Below are 23719 nucleotides of genomic sequence, written 5' to 3'. Positions count from 1 at the left end.
CAGTTCTGCGTTTTATGCGCATGCGCGTGTTCATAGCTCTGTAAGATCCGAATCGAGAGTGATGCGACGAGTTGCCATTGTTACTTTTTTTTCTGTTATACAAATTACCTTGATTGATTTAAAAATTAGGCTATGGAACTTTAAGTACTTCATTTTTTGAAAATTTCCACTACAACTTTGCTTCCCTACCAGTAAAACTCACGCCTCGCCACTGCAAGTATTCATTTCCATTTCAAGATCCCTGCAGCTCTCAATCTGCAATGGTTACAAAACTGATATTCTATTTTTAAAAAATCTAATTTTGTCCCCATCAGACCTTTTTTGTCATTTCTTTTTTGGGGGAACGTTAATTCACAAAAGTTATCAAGTCCATAATTTTTTGTAGCCCCTCCCTACATCCCACGTCAACATCCAAAAAGAATTGATTTTCGCCTTATCCGTTTGAAAAGTTTTCTTCTCTTTTTGTTCCAAAATTGCCAAAGAAACGTCCTGTTTTTTTTTTTTTGCCAAACTTCTTGTAAGGTTCTGGTTTTGTATGCTAAATTTATTGCCCTAGTCAAGAAAGGTTATTGGGGGAGGGATGTCAAAAAGCGTCAATTTTTGCCAAAATAGTGAAGATGTACCTATCTATTTTTAGCACAATTGTCAATAAGTGTTCATTTCTGGTGCAATTGTCAAAAAGTGCCATTTTTGGTAAAATTCTTAAAAAGTGTACATTTTTGTCAAAATTGTCAAGAAGTATCCATTTTTAGCACAATTGTCAAAAAGTATTCATTTTTAGCACAATTGTCAAAACGTGACCATTTCTGGTGCAATTGTCTGAAAGCGTCAATTTCTGTCAAAACAGTGAAGAAGTATCCATTTTTAGCACAATTGTCAAAAAGTGACTATTTCTGGTGCAGTTGTCAAAAAGTGGCCATTTTTGGGAAAACTGTTAAAAAATGACCCTTTTTGTCAAAATTGTCAAAAAGTGACCCTTTTTGTCAAAATTGTCAAAAAGTGTCCATTTTTGGTAAAATTGTCAAAAAGTAGCCATTTTTGGTAAAATTGTTAAAAAGAGTCCTTGCTGGTCCAATTGTCAGAAAGCATCAATTTTTGCCAAAACGGTATTTTCTAAAAGTGACCATTTTTGATGAAATTGATAAAAGATATCTATTTTTTTCAAAAGTGTCAAAAAGTATCCATTTTTAGCACAATTGTCTACAAGTGTCCATTTCTGATCCAATTGTCGGAAAGCGTCAATTTTTGCCAAATCAGTAAAGATGAAAAAGTATCCATTTTTAACACAATTTTCAAAAAGTGACCATTTTTGGTAAAATTGTTAAAAAGTATCCATTCCTGGCGTAAGTGTCAGAAAACGTCAATTTCTGCCAAAAGAGTGAAAAAGTATCCATTTTTGTCAAAATTGTTGAAAAGTGTCCATCTTTGGTGAAATTATCAAAAAGGATCAATTTTTGACAAAAGTGTCAAATAGTTCTGTTCTTGCCAAGATTTTCAAAAAAATTTCCGTTTTGTGTCATTGTTGTCGTGAATGTCAATTTTTGGTTGTTTAAAATTCTCAGGACATGATTTTTTGATAAAATAGTCAAATGGTTGTAATTTTTTCTGAAACTGCTGAGAAATGATTGCTTCTTTGGCCAAAACATCTGAAAACAGAGTATCTAACAGGTACATAGTGAAAGTACAAATTTTCTTTTAATCAAAATTTTGACTTTGTTTTTTTGGGGGGGGATGGGGGGGGGGGATTGAGTGGAGAGCTTTCCGAAAATGTGGTTGAAAAAAGTAGTGATAAAAGTAGTGATTTTTTTCAAAAAAAAAAATCCGTTAGATACGATGAAAAAGCATTGATTTTTGCGTTGCCTGCCAGAAAGTCTTCTTTTTATTTCAAATTTTACCGAACAAAAGTCTTGTTTTTTAAAAAATTGCTCAACTCTATACTCTTTCATTTTTTTTCAGTTTTTATGGTACGTAATTTTCAGACAGTTTTGAAATTTCCTTTTGGTGCGTACCCCCACAAAAAAAGTCCTATCAATCATTATAATTATTTAGTAATGTAATGATAATGATACATAGTCAGAAGACTTTTGTTTCACGGAAAGCTATATCTTCCCTTCCAATTATATTTATTTACTTTATTCAATCGCAAATCTATATAGATACTTATGTATAAGTTCTATACTGTTCGTAGTTTATTTTTTTCAATACGCTACTAACACATGTTCAATGAAGCGAAGTCCATAACAAGTGTGTAATTTACCTTCATCGTACCTATATATCGTACTTCGTCGGTATAGAATTCCCTCATCAACCAACTCATTAAAACTATGAAAAAGGCTCTCTACAAAGCAACCCATCTGAAAAGGAATTTGTTTATAGTAAAAACAAGTTAAGAGTTTTATCGTATTTCAGTCTCGTTGATTTTTAATTTTTTATTCATTACATAATACGAAAGATAAAGCAATTCAAACTCACGGTATAGATAGTCATACTTTTAAATGTGCATGTGTACGTCACATCGTATTACCTACTCGTAAAAATAATATACCTATACTAACGTGCTGACGCTGAGGATAAAATTACAACGCTGATATTAATTAAGAAACATTAGTGGTATGTAGTCTGCAAAATTTTTTTTCTTCCTGGAGATTATGCAGGTTGGAATAATGCATCGAAGAAATAAAGAAATGAAACTGTAATCGGTGGCGCTGGTGGCAATTTGTATCCGCAGTACAAGGACAAGATGTCTCGAATCTAACTAATTTTTATCTGCGGAACCTCTTTACAGTCTTACAGAGTACATGTATCATAATTCATAAACAAAACACTGTAAGCTGTGAAAGTGAATTAAGCGTATCAGCTTAGTTGTTTATGTCTGTGCCCTGCATCATGCCCCAATTGCCCCATGCACCTTGCATCTCTTTACAGATGATGGGAAAATAAACTGAAGAAGGTGTTAGCTGCAGATGTGTATAAAATACAAGAACAAGATGGCTTCTGCCTCCTGATCTGCACATCTCGATCTGCGGAACCTAAATTTTTATCCTAGAATATTCCATATTATTAAAAAGTTTATTACAAACAAAACACCAAAACATACCGTATGATCATCTTCGTCATCGCCTGCCCTGCACCATGCACCATGCATCTCAGTCATTGGTGAATGGTGAGGGAAGATTTTTTGTGTGATTTTTAGCGCAAGGTGGAGGGGAGCAGTACGGGTATGCAGGTTAACGTTCTGTGAACGAAGACCAAAGACAGTCTCCGAGTTAGTAATTCGTTTGTTCGTTGTTGGAGTGTTTCGTGCAACTTGTTGCTGTGTGACTCGAATACGCTGGTCCGTATTTTATTCAGTGTTTATCGGGTTCGCGTCGGCGTTTTAAATATTCGCATTTTGTGGCGTATTTTTTAATTTTTTCCGCTCGCGTTTCCGTAATAATTCGTGAAGTTTTTCGAAGTTTTTTTCGTGCTTTTTGAAACATGTGACAGTGAAGTGATGTTTATTATTGCTTCAGGTGAGTTGAAAGTGTTATATGGTTGATAATTCGATTAGGTACTATCTTACTTTGTAATGTAGTTCGCGAGATATTGGATTAGCTGAATTGTTACACGTCAGATTTTTGTTTCACGAGTGGAAATTAGCGACGAAATTGTCACGTATTCGGTGTCTGAGCTTCTGAGGTGCGTTTTATTTCATCAACTTTGATAATGATACTAAATTTCATCCGATTATCTCACGCATCCTTCGTGGAAATCTCAAAAATGTCCAGCTGAAGTATTCGAATGCGAAATATACCTCGGTATATTCACATTCAACACCTGCTATATTCTTCGTAATTATTCAAACGAAAGCATTGCTAACAATAAAACATATTTTCCGTATTTTACAAAGTCTGCAGAAGTAGGTCATCGTGTTCATGATACCAGCCTGCGTTAATGTTCATGCCGCCGACTACGAGATGATTTTTATTCTCTTTTTTTGCTGTTAGTCTCATATGTATGTTGGTACATGTAATGTAGTTTTCAACATTACAGCGAAGGATTAACATTGAAAAAATAGTGTCGATTGTAAATAATCGAGATTTATACAGAATATTAGAAGGATATTGTAACGGTGAACAACAGAGAGACGATGATCATGGTACATAGGTACATAAATGTATAGTGAAACAATGTGTTGGAAATTTTTACTGTTATTTGCATAGGTAACTATGTACCTGCGTTTTTGTTTTGTTCGAAGGTTTTTCGAAATAGGAAATGCTTTAGTTTAATTTAATCTAATCTAATCAATGAATGGATGTTTTAATCCGTTGTTGTAGATGAGTGTAATAATGTGTAAAGCGAACTGAGTGTGATTAAAGTCGTGCAATGTGCTCGGTTAAAACTTGAAATTCGAGATGTGGCAACGTTGCGGTGTGTTGTGATAAGAAATGCCGGCTGAATGCAATCTTACTCTGAATGTTGTCGGATGTGGAGAGATTGTGCTGGACCAATGTTTCGGTTTCTCATAGTATCGTGTGTCGATGTTTTCAAACATTTTTTATTCGAGAAAACGAGTAGGATTTGTTCTAAATTTCGGTAATTCTATCAAAAAGTTCCCCACTTCATCTTTAAGGAAATGTACGTGCTGAAAATTTCCCCTGTGTTGAGAACAGAACAGAAACCGAATTAAAGATCGATTTTAATCCAAAAACTTCAAGAATCTAGTCCAAAAATTGGATCTAAAACTGATTTCCAGAACCGAATCAAAAACGCCAAAATTTGAGAACCGTTTTCAAAAATAAAATGATAAACCTGAAAAATTTGTGAATTCGAAAAATTTTTGAACCAAATTATACGAGTAAAATACAAAATGCAGAAACTGAAAAATTTTCGAACCGAATCCAAGTACAAAATCAAAAACCAAAACAATTTAGGAACAAAAAATGGGATTTGTGTTTTTTGTTTTTTTTTACTTATTTTTTTTATACTGGGCGTATATAATTGTCGGGATTTTCACGCCCAGTTTCGAAGGGTTAGTCTAGATTTGGTTCGAAAGATTGATTTCTTTGATGAATTTAAGAATGTTTTCCATCTGTTTGATGTTGTCAGGAATTGTAGGGTCAAGGTCTGAAATGTTTAAGGATTGACGTTTTGTTTTAAGGGAGGGGCAATAAAATAGAAGGTGTTGGCTGGAGATTAATCAGAAAAAAGAACGGTTCTTCATGTTTTTTTCGGTTCATCTTTTCCGTTCTTCACCATTTTCTATGTTTAGTATGGCATTTTATGATTATACACTACATTTCATTAAGAAGTCGACACTATGGTGATTTTGGCGAACAAAAAATAGACTTTTAGACAAGTTATGAGGAGAAAGAAGAGGTCTTTTTGGGATTTAGTGGTCAAAGTAGTGTTATTTTTAACAAAAATGGTCTTTTTTCAATTTTTACAAAAAAAGATGATTTTTTGAAAATTTGGACAAAAAAAATTAAGATTTATTGGTGACTATCTATTCCAATAAAGCCTGATTTTTTTGTGCAATTTTGACAAATGAATATTTTTTGCTGCAAAAAAGCAAAACTTTCTGGAAATTTTTACTAAAATGGAGGGGGTTTAGCAATTCTAAAAAAATGACTTTCTAGCAATTTTTATGAAAAAAAATTTTTTTTGTTGTAATTTTTTGACAACATTTTTTTTTTTCACAGTTTGTATGCATAAAGAATTGAGATTTTTTGGATAGTAATTTTGATAAAAAGCTGATTTCTTTATCAGTGTGTCCAACGGTCATGAAAGTCATGAAAAAATCATGAATTTTGGTAGATGGACATGAAAGTCATGAAAAGTCATGAAAAAAGTCGTGAATTTTTCTCGAAACACAATTGAAATTTTTTATAAAGCCCATAAAATGAAAAAATAAATAATTTGTTCATAAAATCAGAAAAATGAAAAAACTGAAATACCTACTTGCCTGATAAATTAATTTTTTTTCGCAGTTTCAAGGTATTTATTTGGGAGGAGAGGGTGGAGGGAAGGAGAGGGTATTTTCATGCAGAAAAAATGTGAAAAATAGGTAATGAAAAAGTCATGATTTTTTGTCTGGTAGTTTTGTTAGACACCTTGTTCATTCAATGTAAGTTATTACCTATTAATAATTTAAAAATTTCGATACTACATTATTTTGAGAAACTGTTGTGTTTTCTTGATCATTTGTGAGGTCTTCACTAATCTCTTCGTGTGGTTGAAACCTAAATTTGAGATTTTATGTAGATTTGAGATCATAGGTAGTTCTTTTTTTTTCAGTTTCCAAGAATGGGTAGATTTTTTTAAAAAAATTGAAAAAGAAACAGTTTTATTGCTTGTTTATTCTAAAAAATTAATCATTTTTATCAGTTGCGTTGATCAGTTGGCACGATTGTTTTCTTTCGTAAATTATGTGTATCTCGTAGTTCTGAAATTTTATTTACTGCAGTACGTGCAAGGAAATTTTTTGAACTCGCACTCTCCGATTTGAACAAACCCGAGCTAGGTTGAAAGAGCATGTCCCTGAAATTCGCCTGTAAGCAAAATTTCGGACGCGGAATTTCATTTTTGGATCTTCATCGAATCTTTGAAAATTTTAAAAATTTAGAAAAACTCTTTCGTGAAGCCAATTTTTGAACTTTTTTGTAAAATGTCACTTTTTTGAGCCAAGTGAACCAATGCGAATGAATAATTCCTTCAATTCACCTCCCACACATCAAGAACTTCTAGTTTTGGGCCATTCTTGAAATAATTAACATGGCACATTTTCTGGCGGATTTATTCGGTTGATCAGCAACGTGTTCTGTCCAATGCCGTTATACCTGTGTATGGTATATAAATTGACCGAAATTTCACTTGTTTATGGATTATTTTTAGCCTTCACCCGACGTAAACTGTAATATAAATCTCCTTTATCTAATCATCGTCACCTCGAAGCATATTTAATTGCACGAGACGAGCACAATGTATCTCGAATCTTAACCACAATACTGCCAACAGCATCAAATTTCAACCAGGTTTAATACTACAAATATCGAAAAAAAGATAGAAAAAATTAAAAATAGGTAGAGGTAGAGGTACTCGTACTTCAACGTGTACATACATTCGTACTTCGTACACGATTTTTAATTGCATTTTTTCAACGTATTAAGAAAACCATTACGTATGCACCGAATTGAAAATTAACGTTATCATTTAATCTTTAACACGATTCTTATAAATCTGGCCATAATGCACCAAGGTCATAAACATACAAATTATCGAGCTACTTCACGCTTTGAAATCATTATTAGGTACTAACAACATTGCTCAATTTTTCATTCAACTTTCTACAAGTTTGCTGTCAAGATAATCGCACGGTATCGCGAAGAAATTGACATTGAAAATACCGATGGTATAATACGAGTACAAAAGCTGGGCTCATTCCGTATAACTACGAGTATCAAATTCGAAATATATTATGCGACATAATTTAAAAACGTGATCGTATAAATCACGAGTGTAGGAGCGTACAAGCCATCGCAGCTGTAAATGGTAAATTGTAACGCGACAAACACTCCAACTCGAAAACCATCTACGTTGGAAATTTTGAATATTACTTTTTATGACATTACAAAAAATTAATATTCGCGTTTTAACCACCTGTCGTCGTATGTATTCGAACGATAAAAGTAATCGCGAAAGTTTCGTAACAATGAAAAAATAATAATTAAAAATTTTATCACAATTTCGAGAACAAGCCGTCTGCCTAAGGTTGTCAAAAGTATTCAAACAATATGTATAGGTGTTGAAAATATCGATTATTCGAAAAACATATAAAGATAAACGGTATCGATAGGTACTTTATTGGTTAGAGACTGTTAAGATCTTCGGAATTAATGAAAATCAATCGTATTTCAGATCAGGGTTGGATAAGATCTATGGACATATTCGAATTTCAAGGTTAGAAATCTGTAGGTACATATGTACCTAGAATTTTGAATCTGCAACCACAATCTCACTACACAAATGCGATATTGTAGTTAGATCAACACATTTTGAAAATCCCTCCACGTACACAATACACATTCATAGCCAAATCATTTCACAGAATTCTAGCTTAATTTATCCATTTTTCGTGATTAAAATTGACGCAGAAAGACACAAAATAGAACATTTTGAGCTCACACTCCAAAATTTGAACTAAATCGAGCTAGATCCGAAAGAGTGCGAACTAAAACCTCCAGTAACCAAGATTTCAGACCCCAATGTTCATTTTTGAGTTTCTAAGTGAAAAAAATCCAAAACAAGCGGTTTTTCCCAAAATATCGACTGGTCGCTGATTTCAGTAATTTCACTATTTTGGAACCTCCAGCAAGTTTTCAAATTTTTTCAGAAAATTCAAACTGCTCTGGAAGGTCAAAGAGGTCAAATTGAGACTGTTTTTTGATTGGATGATTGCGTAGAAAGAGACATACCAGATGACATCTTGCAAAAAAAAAATCATGTACCGTTATCAAAAAATTGATTTTTTAAAAAATATTTGAAAAAGTACTGAATTTAATTTTTTTTCCTCTTGTCTGGTTGACTATATGAAGGGCGGTTTTCCAAAAAGTGATAAGTCAAAAATTGTGATTTCGAGATAAATGATGTTTTTAGTGCCCATTTCAAGGCGCGATGCACTTGGAGTATGCCACCTATCCTGCATGTTGTATTGGTTCTATCTCAACACGTATGTGTTGGTTTTGTGGTGTAACTCAAGTTTGCAGCGCTTCTGCGGCAGAAAAAGTAAACTGACTTATCGCCTTTTGGAAAAACGATTTTTCATGTTTTCATTTATATGATAGAACCAGTGTTGCAAATTGATGTAAGTCAACTCTAATTCACAATACAAAAGTATATGACCAAAAAAATTGATTACAAAAAATTTTACCTGTGTTTTAAACAAAAATTAAGTACCTATTACAACACTATAAATTGAAAAAAAAAGATTTTTGATTAAAAAAAAAATCTTACCACTATTTCGGCAATAAGTTTACGAAAAAAAATTTTTGATTGAAAAAAAAAATTTTACCTGCATTTTGGCGATAGAATTGGCAAAAATCAAGTATTTATCTACAGCACTATCATTTTAAAAAAATGTATCTGCATTTTGGCAATAAAATAAAAACGAAAATATAGTACATTATTACAGTACTATCTATTAAAAAAACCATATTCGCAGCTCTATTTTGGCTATAAAAGTAACGAAAACGAAGTACGAGTAATCATGACTTATCGCGTTTTGGAAAAACGATTGCAATCCGCAACTTACAGAAAAGCTGGATTGTACGTAGGTAAATAGGTATTTTGGGTAGGTTAGGCATTAAATAGGTGAGATACGACCTATAGAACACAATGGCGTGAAAAACTCAATTTTCAAAAAACTTGACTTATCCACTTTTGGAAAACCGCCCTTCATATGTACTATGTATCTGAATTCCCTTCTTGTCCCAGTATTCGAGGAACTTTATCGCCTCGTTGTCAATTGTCTGGTCCAGTTTGTCCGCGTCAAAGTCACCAATTCACCATACATATAATCGACACTTGAAAAAGGGTCTGTCGTTTTGTACCTCACCACATTCACATAGATCGTCATCAGCCAAGTGCCATCTGTATAGGTTGGATTTTGAGCATGTTGTTCCACTTCTCAGTCTATTCAGCATTTTCCAGAGGTTGTATTTCAGTTGGTTGCCCTGAGGCAATGATTCGCTCATAGCATAAGGGGTGTCTGTAAAGTCAGGTACACAAAATTCCAAACAATCAACAAATGTATTTTATGAAAAAGTAATATGTACACCTTAAAGGCTTAAAATATAGACTTTCCGCTATTTCTCGACATAATCACTCCCCACTTTGACCTTTTTTCCCACCATATTTTCAATTTCAAAATTCCCTCTTTGAAAACCTGTAAGGTACGCGCTCATTTTTGAAGAAATTTTTGACTCAAACTTGAAAAATTTGGTCATTGGACTTTTCACCACCAAAATGTTGTTTTAGAAGTCAGAACAGGTGAAAATCAAAGGTTTCCACTTCCAGGCTGTATGGGGAGGGGTTCATAACTATCCATTTCACTTTGTCTAACCAAGCCTTTTTTTTCTCACCATGTTAAAAGTCGGGTTATCATGAAAAAGACAAAATTGATCGAGCTTGGAGGAATCCAGAATGATTTTTACCAAACCAAATATTGTTCCTCAGCTACTTCAACGCCTTGAAGATATTGTTTCTCTACATAGGAGAAATTTATTCAAAACGGCACGCTGATGTCTCAAAACACTCTGCCTATCTATTTGGTGGCATCTTGTGGCATATTATTCACACACACCTTACTGATATCAAACTTTGGGCTCTAAACTGACCATTGTCTTCTAGAAACCACACTCAAACCATATATCCCTCTAACCCTGTAATTAATCTCCAAAAGTATCCTCTGTTTTGCATGAAAAAAGTGTATCATTGAAGGGACCTCCGCAGGCGTGTACACATAGACAGAGACCACCATGTTCAAAAAGGCTGTAAAACTATACTACTGCATGAATCTAAACGCGGTTTGCAGCAAATGCTTCCAAAACCATCCCTCTAAAACTTATCTAAAAATCAGATTCCAAGGTGCACCCCTTCCCACCAAAATAAATTGTGTATACCTGACTTTCTGGACAGTCTGTATTTCAGATTTGACTGCACTCAACTTTGGCAGGAGCACTTAACATTACCTTAATGCCAAATCCGAGTATGTCCATACAAAAAAGTACAATTTTACACATCACTGATAAGCTTCGGATATGCTCGGAAGGGTTCGTTGAGTTCTGATTGAACATCGGTCAGCTTCGTGCATCTTCGGTGGTGCATTTTAACTGTACTCGGATGCAAATTTTTCAATTCAGGGCTTCCCAGAGTCTTATCAGTGACGCAAAAAGATGATTTTGTTTTTGATGGACACATACGGATTTGGCATTAAGGTAACGTTAATTCATTTACTGTCTTTAGGAAACTGTGTCTGGATTTTAGTCTGCTCTCTGGTAATTCGTTGTAGCCATGCATGGGGTGTAGGGGGTTGTGTATTGCTTTAGTTTTTTCTGCTCTGGTAGTCACCTCCCTACATACCTCCAGTGGTGCAATCCCTGCAAGGCAATGTAAAGTCAGTCTGAGGCACCCTGTCACCAATCAACAGGCTTCATTTATGCGCTGATTGTCCCCATACTGTGCATGCATATGCTGTGACTGAATAATACAGCGCTGGCGCTGATGTAAGTATGCAGGACCTGTGGTTTAGCTCCCCATCTGTTGCCTACGAGCTTTCAGATCAGGTTTGTTCTAGAAACCACTTTCATTTTTGTCTTTTCACAGTGTTGCCAGTAGGTGGGTGATCTATCCAGGGTCACTCCTCATTTTTTATGGAATTGGCAACAGTGTTGGAATATATGACATCAGTTTATAAGGTAAATTTTCTTCCAATTTTACTTTTTTTAGAAGATTTTCCTGTAAAAAATTTGAATTTTGTGTGTGGTTAGAGTAGGTTCGAGTGGAGTGTGGAGTTTTCTGAAAATTTGGTTTAAAAAAGGTACCTACTTGAAAAAGTAATGATGTTATCAAAAAAAATCTATTAGATACCACCATGTATTGAAAGAGGATACGATTTTATTCACATAATTGTTTTTTCTTTCAAATATGACCTGACTTGAGGACCCATAGCTTCCCTTCCCATTTACCTGGAGGTCATTCTCACCCCAACAAGCCATCTTGTAATATGTATATTGTATATACAATGAACGTACTTCTGAGTTAGGAAAATTCGGCTAAAAATCACCTCTAGTGGAATATAAGATACATACATAATTATTAGGTGGCTTGGTGGATAGTCCATAGAAAAGTCTATACAGTGGTGTTTGGTTTGAATGCGGAATAGAATACCGAGTAGAATTTCAGTAAAAGAGAAATCTTTTGCCCGAATAGAATAACACCGCGTCGGTTAGATAATATCTGACGGCATGCGGCAGGGTAGACTGGTGAAAAAGTTTAGAATTAATTACGACAGAAATAAATTATGGGGTTTTATGAGTTGATTAATTGCCGTAGCAAAATGCTACAATTTTCTTCATTAATTTTCAGCACAGAGAGAATTTTTGTTTATCTGCGTCCCAATATGACTATGTGAGTATAGATATGTATATGTACCACGATATAAGATTTCATCTTTAGCATGTCTGTCTACGTCACACACACACGTCGGTCTTGGAAAAAATTTACCAAAAGATTTGCCATCGTGGTAGCTGATGCGAAGAATAATTGACAACGATATACGTCTTGTTTTCTATTTACAACCCGCCAAGATGTTATTAATGATGAAAAAAGTCATCTTTGCGCAAAAATATCCCAACTAAGCTTCTTATTTGGATATGACTTAAGCGGATTTTCAAATTCGCCATAAAATCCGAACAAGGTTATACCTTTTTACAATTGTTTCAATTAGATTCGAAATATCGCGTTTGAACGTTGGAATTTTTTTTTGTTTTTTTGGCTTCGATACACGAATATTTAATTTATCAAGTTATCGTATAGTTCCGGTTCGTTCGACGATTTTTTTTTTAACTTTTTCAAATCGAGTAATTTGTAATCTCGTTGACTTCTGCGTTACGTGAATGTAATCTAATGAATAATGCTACTTGGAAAATGGTATTTACTCTTGGATTTAAATTCGAATTCGTGGTCTGGAGCGTTGTAATTTGCGGTTTATGCTTTTGTTTAAATGATCATCAGCGCGGTTGTGTACGTATAGCACGTACGAGTCGTAATCCCATTAACTTGATTTCTTTATTTTTAATCCAGAGCGTTTGATTTTTCTACTATATATAACCCTACAGAGAGGTGTATTTTTCGCACGTAATCGATCCTTTCACCGCGATCACTTTGAAAAAGTTAATAACAATTAGTAAAAGAAACCTGAAAACGTGTCGAATACGTATTCCAACTATTCCAAGTGCCAAACAAGTGTAAAATCATACCTATCGATTGAGCAATCATCTACCTTGACTGTCCTTTAGCGAAGAACTAGCTTCATCTTCAACAACTTTCACTCTTAGCTTGATCCTTGCCATGTGTGCCTTGTTGTTTCAGCTGATTCGTGTCTCGAGTGTTCCTATACTGGCTGTATTTTCCTTCTTCCCTGACTGCGCGAAAATCTGTCTTTGAGGAGTGTTTTACGTACGATGTCGCCCTCTCATCGTTTAAATTTCCGCTACACCTACTCGTTGAAGAATGCCTGTGGGAATGTCGATTGAAATAATTATTGGTGCGCCTAGTGTGATCGAAAACATGCTAAGAATGTTGTACCTATTTCTTCATCGATTTATGAATCGATCGTGTCAAAGAAGCTTGTCCAAGTGGAATTCAATGTCCGTGTATGCAAATTGAACAGTGTTGCCAAGTTTTTGAGAAACAATCGCGTTTCGCGTTTTTGAAATTTGTTTCCTCAAGTTCAAGGTACTGAGTGTTGAACTTGGTCGTGACTGATAAGTTGTTCAAATTCGTTATCAATTTTTTTCCCCGAGGAAAAATATGGAGTGGGAATTAGATTGCATATATGTATGATTCATTATGATAGAGCAATGAACAATAGAATGGATCGCGATAAAATAATATCGAGGGATTTGACCAAATTCTTTGCAGACCTTCATGGTGTGTTGAAAGTCATTCAGAAAATTTTTTAGCTCTGGAGATGATCTTAAAAGGGAGTTATGGGTCTTCGAAAACAGGATATTTTTGAAAAAATCGTCGGTTTTTTTGCTCCAATTCTTCCCTACCCGACCTGTTTTGACAAAAATGGTCCAATAAAGGGAAAATCCGGGACTATAAATTTTTCTGAATGACTTTCAACTCAAAATGAAGACCTCCCAACTGAATTGGGTCAAAATCCTCGAGACATTTTTTTTTCACGATCCGCTCTAATGAGCTACATATACATATTATAGATCTCATAAATTTCAAAATTGAAAATTTTTAGCCAGAATTCAGTAAAAAATTATGGCTATTTCTGTAAGCCCGGCCGATATTCATATTTTCAAGTTTCAGCCCCACATTTTATGACTTGGAAACTGTTCTAATTGATCAAATAAAGTCAAACTTGGCGAATAGGGTTTTCTCAAAAATCATATTAGACTCCTGAAGTGGGGAGTGTCATAGTTGAAAATTACAGAAAGGTTATTTTTTTAGAGGGGCATATTTTGGGTTCCAATGGATGAAAAGGGTCCAAAATTATACCATTGGTCACTACCACTCCTGCAATCAACATATCCAAATTTCAGCTTCCTAGGTCATCCCCACTCTCTTTAAGGTGGAATTAAAGTAGAAAAAATCCACTGAAAGAAATAAACAGTAATCGTTGCATTGAAACGATGCACTCAGTGCATTAAAACGCGGTAATTTTGGTATAGGAATGAAACGCATTAATCAGTACATATTTAGACAATAATCAGTACATATTTAGAGAAGTAACTATTACACAGAAGTGTGGTAACCATTACATCGTTTTTATTCAACAAATATTTAAAAGGTGGGGTTAGGGGTATATCAATTTCAAGTTTCTCCACACATCTAAATAATCCTCACAGCAACGAATTTTTCCAGACCTTATTTACCTACGAAAATTTTCCGACCTAACTGGGATTCGAACCTGCGACCTCTCGTTCCTAACTACCTACACTTAACGACATGGCCACGAGTAGAATATTTGATTCAGGCCCTAGAAGTATTTATATGTTTTTCACTGTTTGGGAATAAAGGATTTCATTGCAGTATGGCGATGTACTCAGTACATCGTTTACTGTATTCAGTAAATCAGTACAAAGTTCTCAGTCATATATGAGAAATGTAATCATTTCTTACTACATGATGTAATTATTACCCACCAAATGATGTTTTGAATACCATGTCTGCAGGACTGAGTCCCTAAAGAAATGTAATGAAAACATAGAAATGAATTTTAAAAAGTGATGCAATAAATCCATCCTGGCGATGTACTCATTCCATTATTTGATGCATTCTCTGATTTAAACTATGTAATCATTACATCAAAATGAGGTAATTCGAAAATTACTGTACTGTGCAGTAACCATTGCATCAATTTCGGGACTGAATAGCGCGTTTTGAAAATCATTTCTTTCAGTGTCATATTTTTCCCCATTATTGACCCCCCCCCCCCTCAACCACTAAAATTCCCTTAGGAGGCCCAAATTTTCATGATATAATGGGAGGGTGTCACTTGAGTGATTTTTACTGGTTTAAACCTTCCAACCCCATTCGACCCCTTTCCAGGATCAAAAATGTGAATTTTTTGACTATTTTACGTGTTTTTCAACGTTTAAGAAAACCTGCAGCCTCTCCAAATTGCCCTAGAGGGTCCAAATTTTTACAGTACAATGAAAGGATGTGCCTGAAGTGTCTTTTGCAGGTTTTGACCTTCCAATCCCATTTGACCTCTTTCCTGGGTCAAAAAAAGTGGATTTTTGGACTATTTTACATGTTTTTCCTTCGACGTTTTAAGAAAACTTGCAGCCCCTCCAAATTGCCCTAGAGGGTCCAAATTTTTACAGTACAATGAGAGGATGTGCCTGAAGTACCTTTTGCAGGTTTTGACCTTCCAATCCCATTTGATCCCTTTACTGGGTCAAAAAAGGCGGATTTTTGGACTATTTTACATGTTTTTCCTTCGACGTTTAAGAAAACCTGCAGGCACTCCAAATTGCCCTAGAGGGTCCAAATTTTTACAGTACAATGAGAGGATGTGCCTGAAGTACCTTTTGCAGGTTTTGACCTTCCAACCCCATTTGACCTCTTTCCTGGGTCAAAAAAGTGGATTTTTGGGCTACTCGTGTTAGTTGTTTTTTTTTCAACTTTTAGATAAGCCTGCAGCCCCTCCAAATTGACCTAGAAAGTCCAAAATTTTTACAAATTTTACAGTTTACGATGAGAGGATATACCTGAAGTGCCTTTTGTAGGTTTCAACCGTCTGACCTAATTTGATCCCTCTCCAGGGTCAGAAAGTGCATTTTCAGGCTCTTGTATTTTATGTGTTACATGACCTTTAGGACTCCTGTAGCTCTTCCAAAGTGACCTGACCTGAGCCGTCCAAGTTTTCACAGATTTTCAGTTATCAATTTTATTTTTGTTCCAAATGTCGAATTTTCAAGCTTCTCTTTCTCTTTAATCATTTTCATGTGTATTGACTATTGAGATGTCTTCGAAGGGAAGAGGTCAGAAAAGATGAGATTGAAAAGAAAACAACAAAAATAAATTTTTGGCTGTGGTGGTAGGCATGCAAGGAAAAAAACGTGAACCTGAATTCGGCAACACTGGCGAGATTCGAGTTTGTTGAGATGTATACTGCGTTAACGAAGTGTTGAGAGCTTGAAAATAATAAGTCGTTTACGCTATTTTCTTAATCACGTCAAAACATATTGTTTTCTATCTCCTTGAAATTTTTTTAAAGATGGTTTATTTTTAAAAATTCTCCTTCCTCGCTCGTCTCATCGCTACTGAAAAAGTTCAGATGTAATTTTTTCAACGTACTATTAAGAGACCTACGCGTACATACCCACATACTCGTACAACGTACTACACACGTACGTATAGTATAGCCTATAGCAACGCACCTCGCACCTGGCAAACACGAAAGTGCGTTTTAACAGTACTTCGATGACTAGATTTCATCGACGTTAATGACAAAGTGTGTATTTTTTTTTTTCGGTGAACATGTCTCCCATTTAATTGTTACCTATAATAAACGACGAGCGGTTTACGTTGGCATATTCATTAAACTGGAACGATGTAAGATAATTACGCGCTAAAGAGGGTTGTACGAGTTTTGTTTTCCCAATTGCCAGATAATTCGTGATAAATTGTTGCTATTATTTTTTCATTCGAGTACCTGCCTTCGTAGCTGCCAACTTATTAGAATTTTTACGAGTAAATTGAGAAGTCGAGTCGTTGAAAAAGGTAAATAAATATTTATAATTTATTTTTTCCTGCGAAACCGAAACATTCGAGTATTTGCGAGTATTTCGTGCGAGTATTGCGTAGGTAGGTTGTGGCACTTTGGGAATTTTCAGAGAAAACTACACACCAGCAGATTTGGTATTATTTTTCCGATATCCGAGTTTTTATTTTACGACGCGAGATTTTGTCGGGAGCGAATTTTGACGATAAATTGAAATTTTTATCGCTACGATTTGCGGAAATTTATTTTATTTTGATGCTTCAAGTTTTCATTGTTTGACTTCAATTAGGTAGTGTACTGTGGTGATTGGTGAGTTGTGAGGTGTACTTTTCATCGTGTCATGATATGAATTATTGAGGTAGAGTTGTTCAAATCGTTTGGTTTTTTTTTGATGATTATTGATTGATTGAAATAATTCCAAAAGCTACGCAAGACGAGTCCTTCCTCGATATCTTCCGATGTATGTACTTATAATTTTTTGAAGTGTTTTTGTATTCGTTTTTAAGCCAAATTCTTATAGATGTGGAAATCCTAAAACACGTAATTTCGTTTTAGATTGACATTAAAATTATTCTCGAGAACGGTGTTTGAAAATTTGTAATCGATTTTTATGAAGATGTAGGTAGAGTGGCATAGCACTCAATTCTCATCAATCGAGGTCGCTGAGTTATTTTTGGATTCCGCGTCTCTGTACCTTTCCATTCTTCAGGTTTGAAAAAAAGGAAAGTTTGAGGGAAATCTCAGGAGTTGAAGCAAAAAAAAAAAATGTAACTGTAAGTATCCGAACGCAGTAGCCTTTGTTAGAGGGAAATCAACATATCACATTATGCCTCATTTCGCGTACTTCTCAGAACGTTCAGTTTGGAAAACTAAAATAATATTTGAATTCACCTCCTTCGAAGCCTTTTAAAATCCAAAGCTCGGTACATATCTCTCAAGCCTTACATTGGCCAAGGGAGGAGCACTAACGAGGTTAACCTTGAAAAATCGATGAATATTTTAAACTCAGTTACTTTGAAGTAATCTAGAGTCAAAAATGTCAATTTTAATAATTTTTCAAATATTTTCTGAAAATTGGGGCAGGGAGCACTGAGGGATAATATTGTAAGAAAACAAATGGATTTTCCATCGAAGTGTTTTCGAAAACCTGATAAAGGGCGAGTTCCACTTCATTGAATTTTTATTTTTTTTTGGTTGGTATTTTAACCATTTTTTGAAAGTGTTGGTTGGCAGCGGGGTTCAGAAACTCAATATCAAATTAGTAACAACAGATAGGCCTCTTGACTCCCAAATTTTTTAAAATTTAAGCCAAAGTTGGGAATTTTTATGGCTCCAAAAAAGTTGAGATTACAGTTTGATTTTGTATGCAATTTTCAATTTTTTACATTGATTAGGAAAATTGCAATTTTTTTCAGAAAGATCATTTTTGAGCTTTTTTTTGAATGTAGAATTCATTCTAATGCTCATGAGGGTGCATTATTTTTCATTTTTTTTCTCAATTTTATGAAATCTAAGGACAATGTTACACCCTATCCCACCTCTCCCCGCAAGAGCGCAAAGTTTGAAGGGTGGGGTGGAGTGGAGACATAGGTATAGGTGTCTCTCGATGCCTTTAGTAGGTATTGATAAGCTTTGGTAAATTGTGCAGAAATTGAAAAACGATCCGCCCATTGCTCACTCAATCGCTGGGGGTCTAAGACTATTTTCAACTCTATTTCGGTTTTGGTTAATACGGAATAATGCTCAGTTTGGAATTATTTCCTAGAAAAACATAGGGGGAAGGGGATAAGCTTTGCAAAAAAAAAATAAAGTATGAAAGAAAAGAAATTGACGAGAAAATTGAGTCTCACTGCGCCAAAATTGCAAAAAACTCACGATATTTACCAAAAAATCTTCTGAAAGTCGATGAAAATCGCCCAATTTTCAATTTTTAAAACTTTTCATGTTGTAGAGTGCTTATTTCCATTTTTTTTAAATTTTTTTAATTTCAATTCCATACACTTTTTCATGTCAGATAAAATTACTAAAAATTGGCTACATATTTCAAAACTTCCTCCATTAAAAAAATAAAAAAATAAAAAAACGATAAAAAATGTGCACTTCGTATTTTTTAAAATTGAAAATGGAATAATGGAAGGGAAAGGAGGGAATTTTGAGGAAAAAATCGCAAAATATGATTATCAATTTTGGTAGACTCCCTATGCAAGGCGTCTACTAGGTCATCAATCATCAAAAAAACATAATTTTGGACTTTACGTTGTCAAAGTCATCAAAAAGTCATCCCTCTGAACAAAAACTGAACGTAATCGACAAAAATTGATCAATATCCTCAAAATTGAATGATAATTTGTCAAAAACGCAGAAATTATTTCAAAAATAATTGTTAACTGAAAATTGTCATAAAATGGTGAAAAATTAGTGTAATTAAGCAAAATTGTGTAAAAATTTCTTACAATTATTCATATAAATTGAAAATTGATGAAACATTGTAAAAAAGAAAATGAGCCAAATGAACCCAAAAATGCTCACTTATGAAAAAAAAAAAATGAAAATAAAAAAATAAGCAAAATTACGAAAAATAGTTTGAAATGAAATCGTAAAAAAAGTATGCATCATAGAAAAACTCGTAAGTTGAAAGCTATACCAAAAATTGATAGAATTTCAGTGATGAGTCATAAACTCTGAAATTGTAAAAAATCTTGACTTGGAATTTTTTCATTATTTTTTAAAGTGATCAGCCCGAAAAATTCTATTAAAATTACTCATCGAAGTTGAATATAAAATAAAAACCTGCATAAGTAATTTTTAAAAGTGATCGTTCAAAAATAAAAATTTGGTCATTCAAAAGTCATCAAAAAGTCATCCTTTTTCACTTTTTCGATTTAGTAGACAACTTGGTAATAATTTTATATTTTTTTGATGCTTCAAATGTACAATACTGGTCTATTTTTGGCGAACTTTGTTTTTATTTTTTTTGAACAACTGATTTTCAGTACTCCTGGCCCAGTTTCAACTTTCTCAATAAACCAAGTTCTAGATCGCGTCAAGGTCTTAATCTTACGTTTATTCTCATTAACAAATTGACGAATGAAAATCTCAATTCAACTCGGATTCGTTTTACGTACAATTACTCGTGAATTATTATTGAAAATGGCTCGAGTATAGCAAAAAGGCCTCTCTTACGATAGACGAAGTGCTGTATAGTGATTTACCAAATACTTACTATTCGATTCAGTATAAAATAAGCGAATCGTGCCATCTATGGCAACAGTTTTAAAGAGCTTATCGAGATATGCTCGAGTTATGTTGAATTTTAAATGATTGCGAAATGGAAGCACCTAGCATATCGTTAACCCTTAAAGACCCAGGCTAATCCTGAGATGTTGGGTGAAAATGCTTTCAATTTCCTGAATTAGATCATCACAAGCATCACTTTAACCCACAGTTTGCCCCCCAGCCCCTTAAAGCCGTCTCGTAAAAGCCGTACCGATTTATTTAATTTTCCTTGAAAACCGAGAAAGCAAAAACCCCAATGAGGTCAATCATGGAACTGAATGATATAGTATCATTAGGTGTACTGAATGAGTGAAAGCATATCCCCAAAGAACACCCCACCCCTTTTTGGGGGTCAAATTTTCAAAAAAGTTGGGATAAAAAAATTGGACCCATGCTCCATTTTTGGATAAACATATTGATGGTAGACCCTTCACAAAATGAAATCATGAAAGGTGTGAAAATGGTGGACCAGAGCGATTTTTTGAAAATTTGATTCACTTGTCTCGATAAAAACCCGAAAAAACAGAGCATGAATACGCAAAGTACATAATATGGGAAATATTATCAAGTAGGCTTGAAATGACAGAAACAAGAATTGAAAGGAACACAGATGCTTTCAACAGCACATAAGTTCAGATAATCTACAATCCACCCATCAAATCTGTTTATCACTCCGTGGATATTCTTTCTCGATATTTGTCACCAAATAGTTACATCCTACAAAGGTTAGCAGTACGATTGTTTTTCTGCAGAAATATCGAAATAGGTTTATCTACCACTTTGAAAAGCTTTACACAGTCAAATTGCAGCACTCCCTGGCATTTCATAATGTTCAAGCATTCATGAAGAAGTCACTATCCCTCCTCGATCATAGATAATGTAGTTCTACATCATGAAAATTGCACGAGCAGAAGTCGTCGTTTATAATCATGAGATTGTGTCTAGCTTATGACTACAGGATTCAGGGAATTTGAGATTCAGTAAAAAGCTTTCAACTGTTGTTCAACCACAACTCTGAACTTTGGAATGTTTTGAGAAATTCCTGCTGAAGTTGATATTCTTTCTCGATATTTGTCAACAAATAATTACATCCCGCAAAAGGTTAGTGGTATGATTGTTTTTCTGCAGAAGTATCGAAATAGGCTTATCTACCACTTTGAAAAGCTTTACACTGTCAAATTGCAGCTGTTTCTGGCATTTCATAATGTTGAAGCATTCATGAAGAAGTCACTATCCCTCCCCGATCATTGATAGTGTAGTTCAACATCATGAAATATCATGATTGGAAACAACAAATTCTGCTCAAGCAATTTTCAAGATGTACAACTTCACTATCAATGATTGGGGAGGGATAGTGACTTCTTCATGAATGCTTCAACATTATGAAATGCCAGAAACAGCTGCAATTTGACAGTGTAAAGCTTTTCAAAGTGGTAGATAAGCCTATTTCGATACTTCTGCAGAAAAACAATCATACCACTAACCTTTTGCGGGATGTAATTATTTGTTGACAAATATCGAGAAAGAATATCAACTTCAGCAGGAATTTCTCAAAACATTCCAAAGTTCAGAGTTGTGGTTGAACAACAGTTGAAAGCTTTTTACTGAATCTCAAATTCCCTGAATCCTGTAGTCATAAGCTAGACACAATCTCATGATTATAAACGACGACTTCTGCTCGTGCAATTTTCATGATGTAGAACTACATTATCTATGATCGAGGAGGGATAGTGACTTCTTCATGAATGCTTGAACATTATGAAATGCCAGGGAGTGCTGCAATTTGACTGTGTAAAGCTTTTCAAAGTGGTAGATAAACCTATTTCGATATTTCTGCAGAAAAACAATCGTACTGCTAACCTTTGTAGGATGTAACTATTTGGTGACAAATATCGAGAAAGAATATCCACGGAGTGATAAACAGATTTGATGGGTGGATTGTAGATTATCTGAACTTATGTGCTGTTGAAAGCATCTGTGTTCCTTTCAATTCTTGTTTCTGTCATTTCAAGCCTACTTGATAATATTTTCCATATTATGTACTTTGCGTATTCATGCTCTGTTTTTTCGGGTTTTTATCGAGACAAGTGAATCAAATTTTCAAAAAATCGCTCTGGTCCACCATTTTCACACCTTTCATGATTTCATTTTGTGAAGGGTCTACCATCAATATGTTTATCCAAAAATGGAGCATGGGTCCAATTTTTTTATCCCAACTTTTTTGAAAATTTGACCCCCAAAAAGGGGTGGGGTGTTCTTTGGGGATATGCTTTCACTCATTCAGTACACCTAATGATACTATATCATTCAGTTCCATGATTGACCTCATTGGGGTTTTTGCTTTCTCGGTTTTCAAGGAAAATTAAATAAATCGGTACGGCTTTTACGAGACGGCTTTAAGGGGCTGGGGGGCAAACTGTGGGTTAAAGTGATGCTTGTGATGATCTAATTCAGGAAATTGAAAGCATTTTCACCCAACATCTCAGGATTAGCCTGGGTCTTTAAGGGTTAAAAAAAAGCTTCGGTGAAATTTTTGATATTTTTGCATCGCTGTTTTATTCGCAGCCAAGCCGGAGGGTTTGAAATTTACATCGGATGAGATTTTTCCTGCCAGAATGATGTTACTCGTACCTACTCGTATAGTTTGATAGTCGAACTGCGAATGTAAAAATTTTTCATCCGTTTCGACATGAATAGTGTTATTGGTTTATTGAACCGGAATAACGTTAATTTCACGTTATTGGCAATACTATACGCGGATATACGTGTAGTATTATTTTTCGATGATTAAGGATACCGTGAGATTTTCCTCTCCTACATCCAGGGCTTCGATAGTACCTGCGTATATAAATGTGGGTTTCATTTTGTATACGTAACTTATTAGCCGGAATGGAATAATGTGAAAATAATATCGAGCAAATTTACGAATCCTCTCGGAATTTGTTACTGATTCGCCAACATTGATAAACGAACGGTAACGAGTATAAAATTGGTGTATGTACGAGCTACACGGTATTCTATATATCGATGGGTATAAAGGTGCATTTTTTTTTTCATTTTTGCAAAGAAGGCACATATATACGGGTGTATATGTGACGTTGGCACCATTCTATAACCACATCTTGTTGCACGGATCGGTAGTACTTTCATTTTTAAAGAGTATAATCGTGTTACCGTTTCGGTTTCATTGAACTTTCACTCGGGTCACGGGGTATGACCTAGGACAGGGTTTCTTTCTTCATCGTGGATATCGTAGTATAAAGTACAAATACGATGATGAAAATAATCGTTTACGTATATCCCGAACAACGTCGTCGTCGATGGTTCGACGGTCTCATTCGCGACGAAGATGTAGAAAAATCATCTCGACGAGACCTTGTAATCATTTCGTTATCCGGTCGTTTGTTTTCCTTACGCGATGTGCAAATCGCCTCAGAT

At 34.7% G+C, this 23719-nt stretch overlaps 1 protein-coding gene across 8 annotated transcripts in view; it reads left to right on the top strand.

The window, feature by feature from the left end:
* The window catches only part of mtd (mustard), a 443203-nt gene that overhangs the window by 53696 nt on the left and 365788 nt on the right, over nucleotides 1-23719 (top strand). For 4 of the 8 annotated variants that reach the window (XM_065358688.1, XM_065358686.1, XM_065358689.1 and 1 more), the window contains exon 1: nucleotides 3268-3512. The exons of 1 other annotated variant lie outside the window; for it this stretch is intronic. The gene's annotated coding sequence lies outside the window, so the exon portion shown is untranslated. Of the gene's footprint in view, nucleotides 1-3267; nucleotides 3513-23719 lie in introns of those variants that run through there. 3 more of the 8 variants (XM_065358691.1, XM_065358690.1, XM_065358693.1) reach the window with 2 other exon arrangements.

This window comes from Planococcus citri, chromosome 3, assembly GCF_950023065.1.
Source record: "Planococcus citri chromosome 3, ihPlaCitr1.1, whole genome shotgun sequence".
NCBI classification, from domain to species: Eukaryota; Metazoa; Arthropoda; class Insecta; order Hemiptera; family Pseudococcidae; genus Planococcus; species Planococcus citri.
This window is presented reverse-complemented; position numbering and strand designations above follow the sequence as displayed.